At 44.4% G+C, this 18,909-nt stretch overlaps 1 long non-coding RNA gene across 1 annotated transcript; it reads left to right on the forward strand.

The window, feature by feature from the left end:
- Window positions 1-810: 810 nt before the first annotated feature.
- Window positions 811-18,589, forward strand: LOC138787133 (uncharacterized). The gene is made up of 3 exons (XR_011362305.1): window positions 811-896; window positions 15,758-15,792; window positions 18,241-18,589. It is a non-coding gene; the product is annotated as an uncharacterized lncRNA (long non-coding RNA).
- The last annotated feature ends 320 nt before the right edge of the window (window positions 18,590-18,909 follow it).

The raw sequence follows: 18,909 nt of genomic DNA on the forward strand, positions 1-18,909 counted from the left end.
TGTGTGTGTGCTCAGCAGTTCTTGATATTCATGCTCCCTCTGCCCACCAGCCACTGATTGGCAGTTGTCTGCCTATACTGACTGTAACGCCTGGAGTAGTGGATCCACTGGACCGTCACCAGCGATGGCACTAACCTCCCCAGGGAGCGGAGTCTAAGGGGCCGCTGGTTTTCACCAGAGCCCGCCGCAAGGCGGGATGGACTTGCTGCGGCAGGCGACCCCCAGGTCGCTACCCCTGGCTTGGTTGCTGGTGACAGCAGGCGAGGCGTGGCAGGAGCAGTAGGCAGGAGATGATGCTGCAGAGGTCAGTGGACGTAACCGCAGGTGACAGACTGTACACCGGAACAGTGGTGACGCAGGGGAACAGGGACCAGGAATAAGGACTAGGGACCAGGTGGCGGATAGGAATCAGGAACAGGGACTAGGAACCAGGTAGCGGACGGGAATCAGGAACAACAGGGAGCTGGGCCAAACGCTAAGGAAGCATGTAGAGGCTCCAACCCTAAGGACAGGGCATGCTGGGATTTATAGGGGAGTGATTGGTGCCACTAACCAATTAGGAGCGCACTGCCCCTTTAAATCTGAGACAGCCGGCGCGCGCGCGCCCTAGGAGGCGGGGACGCGCGCGCCGGCCGGCACAGACCGCGACATGCACAGAGGAGAGGTGAGGCGCCCCAGGGGCCGAAGCAGCAGCAGCGCCGGGTCCCTACACAAGGACCCCGGCGGCTGCACGGGACAGGAGGCGGTCGCGGCGGCCACCCGGGACGCGGGAAGCCGCCGCGGCCGTGACACTGACCAATGAAGATAGCTGTAAATCAGCGGCCAGAGGAACAAGGGAGAGGTGTGGCACCTAGCCCATTTTCCTACAGTTGAGGAGAACGGCTGAACAGAACAATGTAAGTAATACACCGCTCTGTTCATCTTTTCTGTCATTAGTTTATGCTGATTTCAAGGCAGCACAAACCTAGTGACAGATCCCCTTTAAGGCTGGGTTCACACTACATATATTTCAGGCAGTATTTGGTCCTCATGTCAGGTCCTCATAGCAACCAAAACCAGGAGTGGATTAAAAACTCAGAAAGGCTCTGTTCACACAATGGTGAAATTGAGTGGATGGCCGCCATATAACAGTAAATAACTGCCATTATTTCAATACAACAGCCGTTGTTTTAAAATAACAGCAAATATTTGCCATTAAATGGCGGCCATCCCCTTAATTTCAACATTGTGTGAACAGATCCTTTCTGTGTTTTTAATCCACTCCTGGTTTTGGTTGCAATATGAGGACCACAATACTGACTGAAATATACGTAGTGTGAACCCAGTCTATAATATACTGTGTGTGAACCCAGCGTAAAACCTCATAAAAGCTTTTATCGTTTACCCTGAAGATATGTTATTATTGATAGACTAGTGGGGTCAAGCTTGTGTGCTACCATTGCATTCAAAGTGTATAGCAGTAATGGAAATAGCAACAATGCAATAAAATGCAAATAATGCAATAATAAAAGTAAATAAAAATTAAAATTTGGTCAGTATTTTAGTACCTATTTTCTAGCTAAAAACAGGAGGGGAACCAATACAAAAACTATAATGGAACGATTTGCACTTTTTCTGTGCTTTTGACCTACTCCTGATTATAAAAAAATGAAAAAAAAAATGCTATTGGGCAATGCCGGGGTGTAACCAAACAACATAACCACTGAAAAAAACAACTCTCTAGTTTACAGTAAATAGAAATAATCCTATTTTATACATGATGCAAACAATCTTAAAAAAAACCTCTTTCCCTGGAGAAAACCATACAGTAAAAGACAGGGGCTCCTGATAAAGCAGGTATAAAAAATGCATCTGTGTGGAAGTGGTAACCACTATTGGTATGGCATACTTTGGTTTATTCCTTTTTGCTGATGATGTTATGGCTTTTTTATTAGTCTGCACTACTTATTAGGCAATCTTTTTTTTTGCATTTAGGTACGATATGTGGGGTGGGGCACTATACTATTTCATTAGATCTTTATTCTAAAATAACGATCCAGTGCAGTTCATCCACATCATAGGTGTCTTTTACTCATAGGACCATCTTGTGACATTTTTCTACTGGTCACTAGGTGGCGTTGTTCTGTCTTCCATTATATACACCCACCTTTATTTTAGCCATCTTTTGTTACTTACATGCAACTTCCTGACATGTATATTTTTTTTTTCCTACCACTACCTACTTCCCCTGATGTCCTTTTATTATCTGTATAGTTTTCTCCTTGGAATTTTTTTTAACACAGCATATTTTTACATTGTTTCCATTATGTATTAAGGATTATTTATATTTACTGTATATTAGAGAGTTGTGTAATTATTTTTTTATGGCTACCCCTGGTTTGGGTTAAGCAAATAGTCAGATCCTCCACTCCAAACCCTGGGTATATTCAGGCGCAGATCCAAGATAGGCAAGATAAAAGTAGATAGAACTATAAAAATTTATTAACACAACGACACTACGCGTTTCGAAGTCGTGCTGACTTCTTTCTCAAGTGTCTTATACAAACTATATTCTAAGGTCCATAAAAAGGAGTGCACATGCTCAGGAGGAGCTATGGCACAGATGGTCTCTAATTACAGACAAAAGAAACGCCCATCAGTAGGTGGGCCATTATATCTCTTGGTTAACATATACACAATACACACCAACAAAAAAAAAAATATATATATATATATATATATATATGTGTATGTAGAAATATTGAGTATACATAAAAGATCACATAAAAAATTCATGTAAAAATAAATGTATAAATATAAATGTATATTATAAGGATTAAAAAGTGGCCTATCTAGTATTTTCAATGGTCTCATTCAATCCTTGTGGGGATAGAGTGGATAGTTTAAAGATCCAGTATGATTCGCGATTGATCAATTGTCGGTATCTCCTCGGATGGTTTTCAGGGATCTGTTCTAGTATAATAAGTGTTATATCTGTAGGGTCACTTTTATGATAAATGAAAAAATGTTTGGATACACTATGCAGGAGGAATGCATTTTTTATATTAAATCTATGCTTATTCATGCGTGACCGCACTGTCTGAACAGTGCGGCCCACATATTGCAAACCACAACTACATTCTAGCAAATATACAACAAATTGGGTAGCACAAGTAAGTTGGTTGCGTATTGTAAATGATTCACTAGTGATATTGGATTTAAAGGTGTTTACTGGGTCCGGTGACATCCATTCACAGCAAAGACAACGATTATGTCTACATCGCATGGATCCCGTATCGTCTATATTAAGTTGTGTGAGATCATCAACTGATATTCTGCGTAATCTACTAGGAGCTACATGGCCCCTTAAGGTTTTTGTTCTTCGAAAAATAATATTAGGTTTTTTTGGTATTATAGATTTAAGTATTGGGTCATTACATAAAATGGACCAATTTTTTTGCAGATATTCTTTAATTATTGGTGCTCCACAGTTGTATTCTGTTACAAAAGCACAACTGAAGGGGTTATTGTCCGTAAATTTATTTTTATTTTTATTCTTATGTTTATCTCTATTTTTTTCTTGCATGTTGTCTAAAATGTCCTTTTGTGTAGTATTCTTATTTTTGTTGTACGCTTTTTTCAAGATTTTTTCTGGATAACCTTTATTTACAAATCTGTTTTTTAATATATTCGCCTGCTGTATGTAGTCTTCTTTATTACTGCAATTTTTCCTTATGCGTTGGTACTGCCCAAATGGCACGTTTTTTAGCCATTGAGGTAGGTGGCAGCTGGTGAAGTCAAGGAAACTATTCACATCGACACTTTTGAAGTGAGTTTTTGTAATAATTTTATCTTCACTCTTCATTAGTGTCAGATCCAAAAAATCTATATTCTCCTTACTGAAATTCAATGTGAATGTAATTCCCCAATCATTGCAATTCAGTTCGTTCACAAAGGCCTGTGCATCTTTTTCTGTTCCCGTCCATATGAAGAACAGGTCGTCGATAAAACGACGATAATAGGTCACATAATTGATGTAATGCTGGGACTGTGTAATGACACTCGCCTCAAAACGTCCCGTAAAAAGGTTGGCAAAACTTGGGGCGAAGCGAGTGCCCATCGCACAGCCCTTTACTTATTTGAATATATGGTCTTCAAAAGAAAAAATATTGTGATTTAAAATAAATTCCATGCCATCATAAATAAATTGTGTTTGTATCTTTTCCAGTTCAGTGTCAAATTCTAAATAATACAAAACCGCAGTGAGCCCCAAATTAATATCAATATTGGAGTATAGTGAAGTGACATCTAAAGTGATAAAAGAAAAATTGGGTGATGAAAAAGATTGTAATTCATAAATTAACTGTGATGAATCCTTTAAAAATGATGGTAATTCACATACATATTTCTGCAAATAAAGATCTATATAGTGAGACAAATTAGATGTTAGGGACCCTATACCCGAAATAATAGGACGTCCAGGTGGGTTGCTCAAACTTTTGTGGATTTTAGGTAAATAATAAAAATACGCTAAATTAACATCAGACACCAACAAAAATTGTTTTTCTTTTTTGTTTAGGATACGTGATTCAATGGCACCCTCAATCATCTCCATCTCACACAACTTAATATAGACGATACGGGATCCATGCGATGTAGACATAATCGTTGTCTTTGCTGTGAATGGATGTCACCGGACCCAGTAAACACCTTTAAATCCAATATCACTAGTGAATCATTTACAATACGCAACCAACTTACTTGTGCTACCCAATTTGTTGTATATTTGCTAGAATGTAGTTGTGGTTTGCAATATGTGGGCCGCACTGTTCAGACAGCATAGATTTAATATAAAAAATGCATTCCTCCTGCATAGTGTATCCAAACATTTTTCCATTTATCATAAAAGTGACCCTACAGATATAACACTTATTATACTAGAACAGATCCCTGAAAACCATCCGAGGAGATACCGACAATTGATCAATCGCGAATCATACTGGATCTTTAAACTATCCACTCTATCCCCACAAGGATTGAATGAGACCATTGAAAATACTAGATAGGCCACTTTTTAATCCTTATAATATACATTTATATTTATACATTTATTTTTACATGAATTTTTTATGTGATCTTTTATGTATACTCAATATTTCTACATATATATATATATATATATATATATATATATATTTTTTTTTTTTTTTTTTTTTTTTTGGTGTGTATTGTGTATATGTTAACCAATTGATATAATGGCCCACCTACTGATGGGCGTTTCTTTTGTCTGTAATTAGAGACCATCTGTGCCATAGCTCCTCCTGAGCATGTGCACTCCTTTTTATGGACCTTAGAATATAGTTTGTATAAGACACTTGAGAAAGAAGTCAGCACGACTTCGAAACGCGTTGTGTCGTTGTTTTAATAAATTTTTATAGTTCTATCTACTTTTATCTTGCCTATCTTGGATCTGCGCCTGAATATACCCAGGGTTTGGAGTGGAGGATCTGACTATTTGCTTACCGGTTTGGTCTCTGGGAGTGGCTGCGGTCCACACACATGCGTTACTGAGTGTTGTGCCTTCCATATGCACAACCATTACAGGTGAGAGTCTCCAATTACTCGCCTGTTTTTTTGCACATTTGCCATCAGACTTTACACTATGGAGCGCTGTCCACACCTCTCTTTCCTGGTTTGGGTTAAGGATACTGATCCAAATAATGTGACGCTTTGAATCCTGTGACTTTAAAGCTAACCTTAAAAGACACTATTAACATATAAGTGAAAATGTGTGTATACATTATGAGTATATAGCAATTACTCCTATATAACTCTTAATAATGGTGGTGTGTAATAGATTACTCATTGTAGATGGCAACTGTGGGACACAGTGCAAAAGAGCTATCCTTTTCCTGAATATCTATACTCATCAATAAATGCACATACTGTACACATACCTAAAGAAATCTATATAAATATTTAAGAATCTTGTATATTGTGATATAAGAATAGTCCGCTGACCCAACATGGCTGTAAAGTTTTCTCAAATGTTAGTTTGTGTGTTGTAGCTACGGGAATTGCACAATTGTGCTTATTTAAGGGAAAAGTATGACATCTACTGGAACAGGGTGGAGTTGCAGAATATTTGTTTCCATGTCTGTGGTTCTTACATGATTTGTGGATTCTGTTTATAACAGAAACCATGATGCAATGCATAACTAGCTAACTGGCAACTAGTTACTGGCAGCTTACAATTAGGTCTATTGGGTACAACTGTGGTATGCATTGCATTAACGGAAAAAATAATGTGATTTGCAATGGTTGTTCTGGAAAAAAATCTTAGACAATAACATATTATTTAAAATTATGGTAGAATGCTTTCAGTTTCTGTCTCAGTATGTCAGATGCTAAAACTTGGACCAGTGATTATTGTTGACTATACATAGGGTTCAGTAAAAGTCCACCTCGAAAAGCACTATTGTTAACTGTGTGTGTAGGGTATCATAGGCTCCCTTACTGCTGCAGGCTGCTTCAGGACTGGGGCACACAAGATGGCAGAGCCATGCCAAGGTGTCATCCTGATGCAGAAGGTGTGATGTCATCACTGTCCTGAACATTGCAGGGTGCGGATTTATTAACAGTGTCATAAACTTTCTATGAATCTATACACTGCAAGCTCGACTCTCTGTAGGAAGAAGAGCAGAGCTGAACAACCGACTGATTGCTCCAGTTTCAGATATTCAGATGCACAATGATCCAATCCTCTGACGTGTCTCTCAAAATGATCCAAACCTCTGACATGTCTCTAAGTTTGTAGAAACAAAAAGTATTATTCAATAGTGAATTTCATAATAAAAGGGCATATTATTCAAATCATGTATCAGAAGACGTAATCATCAACTTCTTAAAATAATTTTTCTATGGCTATCCATTTGCCATCAAATTGCAGGGGACAGATGGAAGGCATACTGACAAAAAACAGATTGCATAGGGGTTTTTTTGTGTGTGAGTATCCATAGAGGTACATATACCTGCATAGCAGCCCAAAGTAAGAGAATATTCTCAAAGTGAAGAGCATTTGCAAAGTTGCTTTATTTGTTATTACAGATGATTTGGAGCAATAACTGTACTGCTGTTTATTTCAGTAGGTTTTTATTTTTAATTGAAGAAGAATTATTTTTAATACATACCTGTCCATCTGTTGGTGCAAATAGCTAAAGTAGAATTTACTGAATAACTGAAGATTGTAATTTGAGACAAGAGAATGTAAACGTCTTTAGTCCATGGATGATTTCAAACTGCTAACATTTTTATTGTAGAGCTCAAATTCCATAGATCATTAAGTGTCCTTAGGGATAGGAAGGCGTTATGAATGTTACCATATGCCCATGTGAGCCTGGCTGGTGTACTAAAGGAGATGTCCCACAACTATTTTTCTCAAATACAGTGATACCTCGGTTCTCGAACTTAATTGGTTCCGGAAGGCAGTTTGAGAACTAAGCAGTTTGGAAACTGAGCAGTGTCTTCCCATAGGAAATAATGTAATTGTGTTTACATGGTTTCCGCACCCACCAATAATGTTGGGAATGACAGGGCATGGGGAGAAAACAACAACCAGCACTAATTTACCTCTCCCCATGCCGACGATCCGCCATCTGACCGGCCCCATGACCCCCGCTGGGCTCCAGGATCTCCTCTGCTGCCGACATCACAACCCGGCTGATTGACAGCCCACTCAGCCAGTCAGTGACTAGGGCGGGATGCTGCTCCAGTCACTGATTGGCTGAGTGAGCTGTCTATCAGCTGGGTTGGCATTTTCCCTCGAGTTGTGGCGTTATCACGACTTGGGGAAAAATGTCTCCCGGTGGGGGGTCCTGGACCTTCAGGCACTGCGTTTCACAGGCATTGGGAGAGGTAAGTAGCTGTTCCCCTTCTATTTTCAGGCACACCTATTTTATGGTACAGTATGTCAGTCTAAGAGCACTCGTTATTCGGCTGTTTTCCATGTTTGTTTTCTTGGTCCACATTATAGGTCGACAGCCACTGATCAGCTCCTGATTACTTAACCCTTTAAGGACCGTGCTAACTTTCGTTTTTGCATTTTCTTTTTTTCCTCCATGTGCTTAAAAGGCCATAGCACTTGCATTTTACACCTACAGACCCACATGAGCCCTTATTTTTTGCGTCACTAATTGTACTTCGCAATGACAGGCTGAATTTTTCCATAAAATATGCTGCGAAACCAGAAAAAAATTATATGCGCAGTGAAATTGAAAAAAAAAAAACGCAATTATTTTTCTTTGGGGGGGCTTCATTTTTACGCCGTGTGTCCTATGGAAAAACTTAGTTGTGATATATGTTCCTCATTACGATTAAAACTATATATAACATGTATAACTTTTATTGTATCTGATGGCCTGTAAAAAATTAAAACCATTGTTAACAAATATACGTTCCTTAAAATCGCTCTATTCCCAGGCTTATAGCGCTTTTATCCTTTGGCCTATGGGGCTGAGTGAGGTGTCATTTTTTGCACCATGATGTTTACTTTCTATCGGTACCTTGATTGCGCATATGCAACTTTTTGATCGCTTTTTATTACAATTTTTCTGGATTTGATGCGACCGAAAATGCGCAATTTTGCACTTTGGGATTTTTTTGCGCTTACGCCATTTACCGTGCGAGATCAGTAATGTGATTAATTAATAGTTCGGGCGATTACGCACGCGGCGATACCAAACATGTTTGTTTATTTATTTATTTATTTTTATTTGTAAAATGGGAAAAGGGGGGTGATTCAGACTTTTATTAGGGGAGGGGATTTTTTATTAATAAAAACACTTTTTTTTACTTTCACTTACAGTAATATGAAGCCCCCTGGGGGACTTCTATATATACAGAACTGATCTCCCATTGAGATCAATCCTGTGTATATAATAGAGCAATGATCCATCAGATCATGGCTCTATTATAATGGTCTGCTGCAGACCATCTAAATAGATTGCCGAGTCGGGAACAGCGTCGGAGCGACGCTGAGCCCCGGCTGGCTCAGTACAATGGATCTCCCCGCCGCGATCGCATCGCGGGGGGGAGATCCCCCACTAGACACCAGGGAGAGGGGCCACATTCACTGTTCAAATGCAGCTGTCAGCTTTGACAGCGGCATTTGAATGGTTAATTAGCCGGCCGCGGCGATCGGCCGCGCCGGCTAATACACGCGGTCCCTGGCTGCACTTAGCAACCGGGGACCGCGCGCTGCAGAGATTGCTCACGCCGGGAGCCCTCTCTGTTTACTCTTAAGGGCTGCATGACGGGTATACCCATCATGCGTCGTTAAGAGGTTAAATGGAAGCTGAGCTGCAGTTACAGTTTGCCACCGCTACGCAGTGAACAGAGACAAGCTGTTTCCAGCCCCATTTACTGTGTAGTGCGGGTGCTGAACATCTCATCAGCGTGGGTGCCGAGTGTCTGCACCCTATCATGCAGACACATTCATGAACATTCCTGTGGATGGCCTATCAGTCTTTTTTTCCGAATCCCCTTATCAGGCCCCCAGCATAAAACAGACACGAGTATCAGGCCACCTGTATAACACAAATGACATAATATGACCCCAGTGTGAAGCCTCCAGCATAATACAGAACCCAAAATCAGACCCCCAGCCTAACATAGACCCCAGAATCAGGCCCCCAGCATGAAACAGACCCCAAAACCGGGCCCCCAGCATAATACAGACCCAGGGCAGTTTCTAGGGTATTTTGGCAACAGGGCGAATCTTGATAACAGCGCACCTCCCCACCCCACCCCCCCACCCCTTAGTTCAGCGCTGGGAAAGGAAGGGCGGCCTTCATCAAGATTGGGATTACTAGGAAGAATCAGTGTGTGTTACAGCACAGAGCGGTGCAGCGCCCCTACCAAATAATGTTCTACCAAATACAAAAACATCATTCAGTGACTCACAGGAGGCAGCATCTTTGCATAAATTGCAGGCAATGTTTTTGATATTCAAGGCTGTTCATTTTTCTTTGGTCTCCATCTGCCTCTGGCTATCATGAAGACTTTTCCGACTATGACTCATCTCCACAGGATCTGCTAGAGAGACATTTTAGGCTCCTTGCTCCAGCATCATCTTCATCTCTATACAAACTCTCCTGTAGTGTAGCGCCCTCTATGCAGCCTGTGTGTAGTATAGGCCTCTCTGTTGTATTGCCCCCCTATGTGTAGTACAGTCCTCCCTCCTCTGTTTAGTACAGACCTACAGACCCATGTGCACTATAGCACCCCCCCCCCCCCCCCATCATACTGACTTCATGATACTGGGAAAGCTGGGTGACCTCCATTATACTGGCTACAGGATACTGGGAAAGCTGGGTGACCTCCATCATACTGACTACAAGGTTCTGGGAAAGCTGGGTGACCTCCATCATACTGACTACAGGAAGGGTGCCACACTCAGCTCCGCCCCTTGCGATTGTAAGCCCCACCCCTTGTGTCAACCACATGTGCCAGAGTTCATAGGTCACCCAGCTTTCCTAGCATCTTGTATTCCACAGGTGTCACACTCAGGCTCTCCAACTGTTGCTAAACTACAATTCCCATCATGCCTGGACAGCCAAAGCTAAAGCTTTGGCTGTCCAGGTAATATGGGAATTGTAGTTTTGTAACAGATGGGGGGCCTGAGTGTGACACCTGTGGAATACAGGATGCTGGGAAAGCTGAGTGACCTATAAACTCTGGCACATGCGGTTGACACAGGGGGTGGGGCTTATCAGGACATAACCCGGGCTGTTGGCAGCTACAGAGTACAGACTCCAACCCGACCCCCCCCCCATGTAAGCCATCTGCTGTGCAGTATCCCCCCCATGTAAGCCACCTCTGTGCTGTGCAGCATCCCCCCCATGTAAGCCCCCTCTGTGCTGTGCAGTATCCCCCCCATGTAAGCCCCCTCTGTGCTGTGCAGCATCCCCCCCATGTAAGCCCCCTCTGTGCTGTGCAGCATCCCCCCATGTAAGCCCCCCTCTGTACTGTGCAGCATCCCCCCATGTAAGCTCCCTCTGTGCTGTGCAGCATCCCCCCATGTAAGCCCCCTCTGTGCTGGGCAGTATCCCCCCCCCCATGTAAGCCTCCTCTGTGCTGTGCAGTATCCCCCCCATGTAAGCCTCCTCTGTGCTGTGCAGCATCCCCCCCATGTAAGCCTCCTCTGTGCTGTGCTGTGTAGTATCCCCCCATGTAAGCCTCCTCTGTGCTGTGCAGCACCCCCCCCATGTAAGCCTTCTCTGTGCTGTGCAGCATCCCCCCAATGTAAGCCCCCCCTGTGCTGTGCAGTATCCCCCCCCATTTAAGCCCCCTCTGTGCTGTGCAGTATCCCCCCCATGTAGGCCCCTCTGTGCTGCGCAGTACCCCCGCTGTGCTGTGCAGTATCCCCCAATGTAACCTCGTCTGTGCTGTGCAGTATCCCCCCCATGTAGGCCCCTCTGTGCTGTGCAGTATCCCCCCCCCATGTAGGCCCTTCTGTGCTGTGCAGTATTCCCCCCCCCCCATCCAAGCCCCTCTTTGCTGTGCAATATCCCCCCCATGCAGGCCTCTCTGTGCGGTGCAGTATCCCCCCCCCCATTTAAGCCCCCTCAGTGCTGTGCAGTATCCCCCCCATGTAGGCCCCTCTTTTCTGTGCTGTGCAGTATCCCCCCCTACCCATGTAGCCCCCTTTGTGCTGTGCTGTGCAGTAACCCCCCCATGTAAGCCCCCTCTGTGCTGTGCAGTATCTCCACCCCCCATGTAGGCCCCTCTGTGCTGTGCCTCCCCCTTCAACCCCCCACACCTCCACTAATGAAACAAAAAAACAAACAGTAGCTACTTACCTCTCACCCTGCTCCCCAAAGCTCCTCTTGGGACTCCTATGCTCCTCTTCTAGCTGGTGCAGACAGCCAGCCTCACATACAGAGGTTGTCTGCACAGGAAGTGCCAGGTCTCTGCCCCAGCATGCTGTTCCCCTTAGCTGTGCGTGCATCTTAAAGACACAGGCACAGCTAAGGGTCGCTCTTGCCTCAGGATCTGGAACTTAGATTCCAGATCCCCAGGCAGGTTCCCTTAAGCTGAGCTTGTGAAAGCTCAGAGCTCCGTGTGGTTTGGCCTCCGGGAGGTGGGTTTGAGGGAGGCGCTAATTATGAAGTGAGTGCAGGGGAGCTTGTTGCCGCTGGGCGCCCCCTAGCTGTCAGCGCCCTATGCGGTGGCCTGGCTCACTCGGCCATAGAAATGGCCCTGTACAGACCCCAGAAATAGGCCCCCAGTGCCGTGGCTCAGGGTGCTTATGTGGTGTCCCACTGGGGGTGTTGCTGTTGTTCACACCCTTCGCAAAAGTCTATACTTTGTCTGGTTGTTTTACAGTGGAAACATTTTTTAGAATTGACCACTAGATGCCGCTGTATTTTGTATTTATGTATGGAAGCTGAACAACTGAAGGATCGCAAAGGGTTATTGTATTTATGTGTACCAGAATCTGTGGACCAGTAGGATTTCTGCTTTCTTCTGTCCTATCACCTCTTCTCTCTGTTCTTCTATTGCACTCTTTTTACCCAATCGCAGTACACAACACACGCTGCAGAGGAAGTTAGTCTCTTGGGTGGGGGAGGTGCAAGAGCTTTCTGTTTGGGACAGTGTGAAGAGAGGATGCAAACTAGAGAACTCTCCACAGCAATCTTGTCCGGGCCCTGGCCCTTTGCCAGGTCCCTGAAGTTCAGTCTTAGCCAGTGGCCCGCATGGGTAGGACGAAGGACAGTACACTGTCACCAACTTTCCTACACGTACCCACACAAAGCATTATGAAGTGTTAAACCTCTTAAGAAAGGACCAGCCAACAGACAACCTCAACCCACGCCATGGATTAGGAGAAGTACAGTGCAGGACAGTATCCACTATAGAGCCACAGAGCCAGGAACTTATCGGGGTGGAGCAAAGCTGCAGTAAGCCTATGAACTGCATTTTGCAGCCTGGGTGCCAGCAGGGAACCCTCAGCATTCTGCTCAGCCCAGGTAACAAGGTTTGGGACGTGTCACCCATTAGTACGGTTCAGCCAACGCTAGTGGGCATAGGGTGCTGTGAAGACTATAGGAAAAGTAAATACACAGGCACAAGTGTTCTTCTTCTTCTTCTACAAGTATTCTTCTATTATACCCTCCAACATCCCGGCAGAGCACACTACTACATGGGTTGAGACTCTCACGGCATCCTCCGATTAGCTACCCTACCTCAGTACAACTCTATCAACACAACTATTTCCTACTCAGCACTTATCTCGCAGATCTGGTTGTCCTATGTGCAAGTTTGTATTGGAATTTTGTCAAGTGTATCTTAAAGCTCTTCTGTATTACCTGCTACACATTTGCAAGTAGTAAACCAACTTAACGTCATCCCAGAGTCTGTAATTATTCATCACCACCTTCACAGGATATACACCGCAACCTTGGGAAACTAGCCCTTTCTGTGGGCAGGGACGGCCTTAGGGTAAATGGCGCCCTGTGCAAAACCTTTTTTTCAGCGCCCCACCACCACCACCTTCAAGGTAACATAAAACTCCACACAACTACCTTACCCCCCAGCCATACACACAACTACCCTACCCCCCCCCCCCAGCCATACATGCAACTACCCCTCTGCCATTAACACATCTACCCCAGCCATACACACAATTTCCACACCCAGCCCCCTAAACTCCCACCCCCAGCCCCCAACACAACTGCAGCCCCCCACACATACACACACAGCACAGGTAGACACACCCAGCACACATAGTCACATACATATGCACAGCACATACAGACACACATAAGCCTCCACACCAAGGGTCTATTCATACAAGGGCAGATACACTAAGGCTTTTCTGCAGCAGGTCTGAGGGCAGAAAATCTGCAGTCTATCGGCAAAGTGGAAAGGACACTTAAAGGGAACCAATTGGGCTGATATTGTTCCCAGGAGCGCTGTATAAAGCTCCTGCAGCAGCCATGGCATGTACCGGCCGTGGCTGCAGCAGAAGCTTTATACCAGAGAAAAACTAGTTTTATTCCCTTGGTGCGTAACAGGCAGAGGCGGGGAAGTAGTCATCTGGTAGTCACTAGTCACCACTCTCTGCCCGTCGCTCGGAGGAATGATTGACAAGCAGAGAGGTCCGTTACTGGCCTCCCTGGCCTCCGCCCAGATGACTACCTCCCCGCCTCTGCCTGTTACGCGCCCGGGGAATAAAACTCTTTTCTCCAGTATAAAGCTTCTGCAGCAGCCGTGACCAGTACACCCTGCAGCTGCTGCAGGAGCTTTATACAGAGCCCCTGGGAACCATATCAGCCCCCTCACCTCATCATACACTATAGCAGCCCCCTCAGTGTATACAGGGCTCCTCATCATACACTATAGCAGCCTCCAGTGTATACAGGGCTCCTCATCACACACTATAGCAGCCTCCTCAGTGTATACAGGGCTCCTCATCACACACTATGGCAGCCTCCTCAGTGTATACAGGACTCCTCATCACACACTATAGCAGACCCCTCAGTGTATACAGGGCTCCTCATCACACACTATGGCAGCCACCTCAGTGTATACAGGACTCCTCATCACACACTATAGCAGACCCCTCAGTGTATACAGGGCTCCTCATCACACACTATGGCAGCCTCCTCAGTGTATACAGGGCTCCTCATCACACACTATGGCAGCCCTTTTCCTTGCCTCAGTGCTGGTGATTGTGTTCTGTACAAGGCACCACAGCTCTCACCTGCCTGCTCCCGGGAGGGCCATGTCTCCTGCAGCACTTCCTGTGTGTCTGCCCTCCCCCGTGCAGCTGCTGTCTCTCCCACCTTCTGTCTGTGCCTCCTCCTCGGTCCCAGTTCTCCCTCTCTGCGTGCTTCTCCCTCAGCTTTTTTCACCCCTGCTGCATGGAAGAGGCAGGCGGCCAGCTGGGGGGGGCGCCCCGGCAGACAGGCAGCACATCTAACTTCCATTTCTAAGTTAGATGTGCAGTGCAGCTCTCTGTCTGCCAGAGCGCCCTCTAGCTGGCCGGGAGTGAGGCGCCCTGTGCAAGCGCACAGGTCGCACACCCCAAAGGCCGGCCCTGTCTGTGGGTGGCGGGTCCTACTATCCGGGAGGGTCATTACACTGCTCTGGACATCTGTGACATTATCCCTAGGAACCCGGTAGGAAGCCGGCAGGACACTGACTACAGGGAAAAAGGGTACAATCGCCCTTACACTCTTAAAGCAGGCGTGCCATCACACCTGTGTGCCCACCTGGCACTGGCGTCACGTGACAACATAATAAGGTCCAGCTGTATCTCAACAATCCACCCCAGGAGTGGCGTCACACTACATCTAGCAAGTGACCGGACGTCCCACCAATATAACATCATCCGGGGGTCACCACACTTAGGTGCTTAGGTATATATCACAGCACAATATGTCTCCTCAGCGTCTTCTACTAATATACATTTATAAAACTATTTACAAGCAAAATTCTCCTTGTTGCCCTTAGCAACCAATCACAGCTCGCATTTCTAAAGAAAAAAATAATTTAAGAGAAAGATGCATAGTGATTGGTTGCTATGGGCAATGCGTTGTGTTTTCATCCATCCACCCCAATTTATTTATTTTAGGTTAAAACACAAACCCTCCTTGTTGCCAATAGCAACCAATCCAAGCGTTTGTACTGAGCTCTCCATTGATGAAAGCTGGGTGGTGATAGGTTACTAAATCTCCCCCATTATATTCAATTTGTTCTGTTTTGGACATTGCAGATGAAACAAGATCCACAGGAAGATGAGAGCCAACCGTGAGTTGTATTGTTAATTACTGTTTTATTATTGTATAATAACTAAAAATATATCTATTTTGATTATATAAATACTATATACTGTAGATAGATAGAATATATATATATATATATATATATATATATATATATATATATATATATATATATATACACACATAGTTGTGCTCAAATGTTTCCATACCCGAGCAGAATTTTTGCTTTCTTGCCCTTTTTTCAGAGAATATGAATGATAACACAAACTTTTTTCCCCACTCATGGTTAGTGGTTGGGTGAAGCTATTTATTGTCAAACATCCAAATGACTCAAAACTTTACATACCCCAATTTGTTATACTTTGTATTGTCCCCTGTAACATCAATGACAGCTTGAAGTCTTTTGTGGTAGTTGTGGATGAGGCTCTTTATTTTATTTTCTCAGATGGTAAAGCTGCCCATTCTTCTTGGCACAAATCCTATACCGGGGCTGTCTTGCATGAACTGCCCACATGAGATCTTTCAAAGTGGCTCAATGATATTGAGGTCAGGGGACTAAGAAGACCACTCCAGAACCTTCACTTTGTTCTGCTGTAGCCAATGACATGTCAACTCAGCCATGTGTTTTGAATCATTGTCATATTAGAACATCCAAGTATGTCCCATGCACAGCTTCTGGGCTGATGAGTGCACATTTGCCTCCAGTTTTTGCTGATAACGTGTTGCATTCATCTTTCCTTTAAGTTTTACCAAGTTTCCTGTGCCTTTGTAGCTCACACATCCCTCAGCAATCCACCTCCGTGCTTTACAGTAGGAATGGTGTCCCTTTCATCATAGGTCTTGTTGACGCCTCTCCAAATGTAACATTTTTGGTTGTGGCCATAAAGTTCAGTTTTGGTCTCATCCGCTCAAATTACCTTGTACTGTACTGTTTGGCATATTGTAGGCAAGATACTTGTGGCATTTGTGTAGTAATGACTTTCTTCTGTCAACTTAACCATGCTGGCCATTTTTCTTATTGTGCATCATGAAACAGCCACACCACTAGTTTTCAGAGAGTCCCGTATTTCAGCCGAGTTTTTCTTTAAATCCCAAATAATTTTCCTGGCAGTTGTGACTAAAATGTTTGTTGGTCTACCTGACTGTGGTTTGGTTTGTACAGAGCCGAGATTTTCTATTTGTTAATCACAGTTTGAATACCGCTGACTTGGATATCTTTTGTACACTTTTCCTGTTTTATAAAGTTCAACTACATTTTCCTGTAGATCAGTTGACATTTCTTTTGCTTTCCCCATGAATCACAATGCTGAAACCTCAGTGGCTGGATAAAAGATGCAAGATTCTGTCTGAATCCCAGCTCACTCAGCTTTTAACAAATACACACTGGCGCATAGGGGCAATAGCTTCGCCCGGCTATGACGTATGATGGCCGGATTTCATTGGCGCACAGGATCCTGGAGGTCCATAGGTTAGTCAACTAGACGCCGGTGATTGGTGGACTCCATGACGTGTAATATTACCTGTGACAGGGTCATCGTGATGTTTCGGTAGATGAGTGGTCCGTTTTTTCTGTCTACAGATGCAGAGTGATTCTTCGTTATCTCCACTGGTCGGCATAGTTTCCCTGCCCCTTATGATTTCACTAGCAGAACATATAAAATGCCAAACCACACCAGGGGTCACCGCCATTTGCCCTACACCTGAAGACGCTCCGTTCTGGGGTGTTGTGTGTTAGGTTTTATTTAGCTATTCACACAGCCCCTCCTTACCTGGTAGTCTGCAGCTGCATAGGAGTATTAGTGTATCACCGTGAGGTGGACAATAGTTACTTAGCACTAGTGGACTGTGAGATGAGGATGTTACTTTTAGTAGCCATTCAAACCCATTTATGTCCACTTCTGTGCGTCAGGCCAAAATCACCAGGGTATGTAAACTTTTGAACAGGGTCTTCTGGATGTTTTTGGTTGTCATTATGATTTTAAAAGAGAAAACACATTAGTTTGACAATAAATGGGGTCACCCAACCACTAACCATGAATGGAAAAAAGTTTTTGTATTATCATTCATATTCTCTGTAAAAAAGACAAGAAAGCAAAAATTCTGCTAGGTTATGTAAACTTTTGAGCACAACTGTAAGTAATAAAATATATTATAAAAAAGAAAAGGAAATACAGGATTAAGACAATTGTCTGCAGCTTAGGCTCAACTGCCCCTTTCCTTTCAGTGGCCCCTCAATGTTCTGGAAATGGGTGGAGGACATTGTCTTCATTAGAATGGGCTCCCCTGTGATACCGAGGCAGTTTGGGCTCCACTACTAGAAGGCCTAGAGGGATGGCAATGTTTCTGAACCTAGCCCCGGACTGGACTCTGAGCTTTAGTACCACATGGGCAAACTGTATATATTCCAGGAAATGTAAGTGTTAAATTTTTCAACAATGTTGTTAACCTTGTCCAACATTTTTTTTTCTTACAGGAAAAGAGAATAATTTGTAATCTGTCACTTTCCCTTAGTGATTTACTTTAACCTTTTCACGTCTACTCCATGTCATGCTGCTCTTACTGCTGCAGTTTCTACTTGGCTCAGATGTTAGCTTCTCCTCCTAAATCAATGTGGATGCATAACCCCGCCCACCTGATGACTCACTGTTTCCTCACTGGCAGGAACAGGAAACGGAACGTGACATCACAGGAAGTACAGAAAACACAGGCAGAGTGGTCATGTGACCGAGCTTGAGAACACAATAAATAGAAGTGTATCTAGCATGGAAACTGGAGCGAAAGGAACGGCTGCACATCCCATCTATGGCTGATACTAATGCCGCTAGGCCTATATTAAAAATCAACACCAGAGTGTCTGTATATGAATTGATCAAGCCATATTGCCCCGTGTACCACCGCGCAGGTCCTCTGGTCCACACGGGTCCCTACGCTAACTCCACACCGTGTCGGTCAGCGACCGCCAACCCCGCAAAGCGTGCACATGCAGGGAAGGGAGGCCAAGGAACGGCCCTGCAACCCCAATGTCACAGGACCAGACCCAAAAAGCCCCACCAAAACCCAGCCAGCACCACCGGCGGGGAAGGCTGCCCCCAAACGACACAAGTATGGATATGGTATTACACTTACCATTGCTGCTCTCACA

The sequence above is a fragment of the Dendropsophus ebraccatus genome, chromosome 3, assembly GCF_027789765.1.
Source record: "Dendropsophus ebraccatus isolate aDenEbr1 chromosome 3, aDenEbr1.pat, whole genome shotgun sequence".
NCBI lineage: Eukaryota > Metazoa > Chordata > Amphibia > Anura > Hylidae > Dendropsophus > Dendropsophus ebraccatus.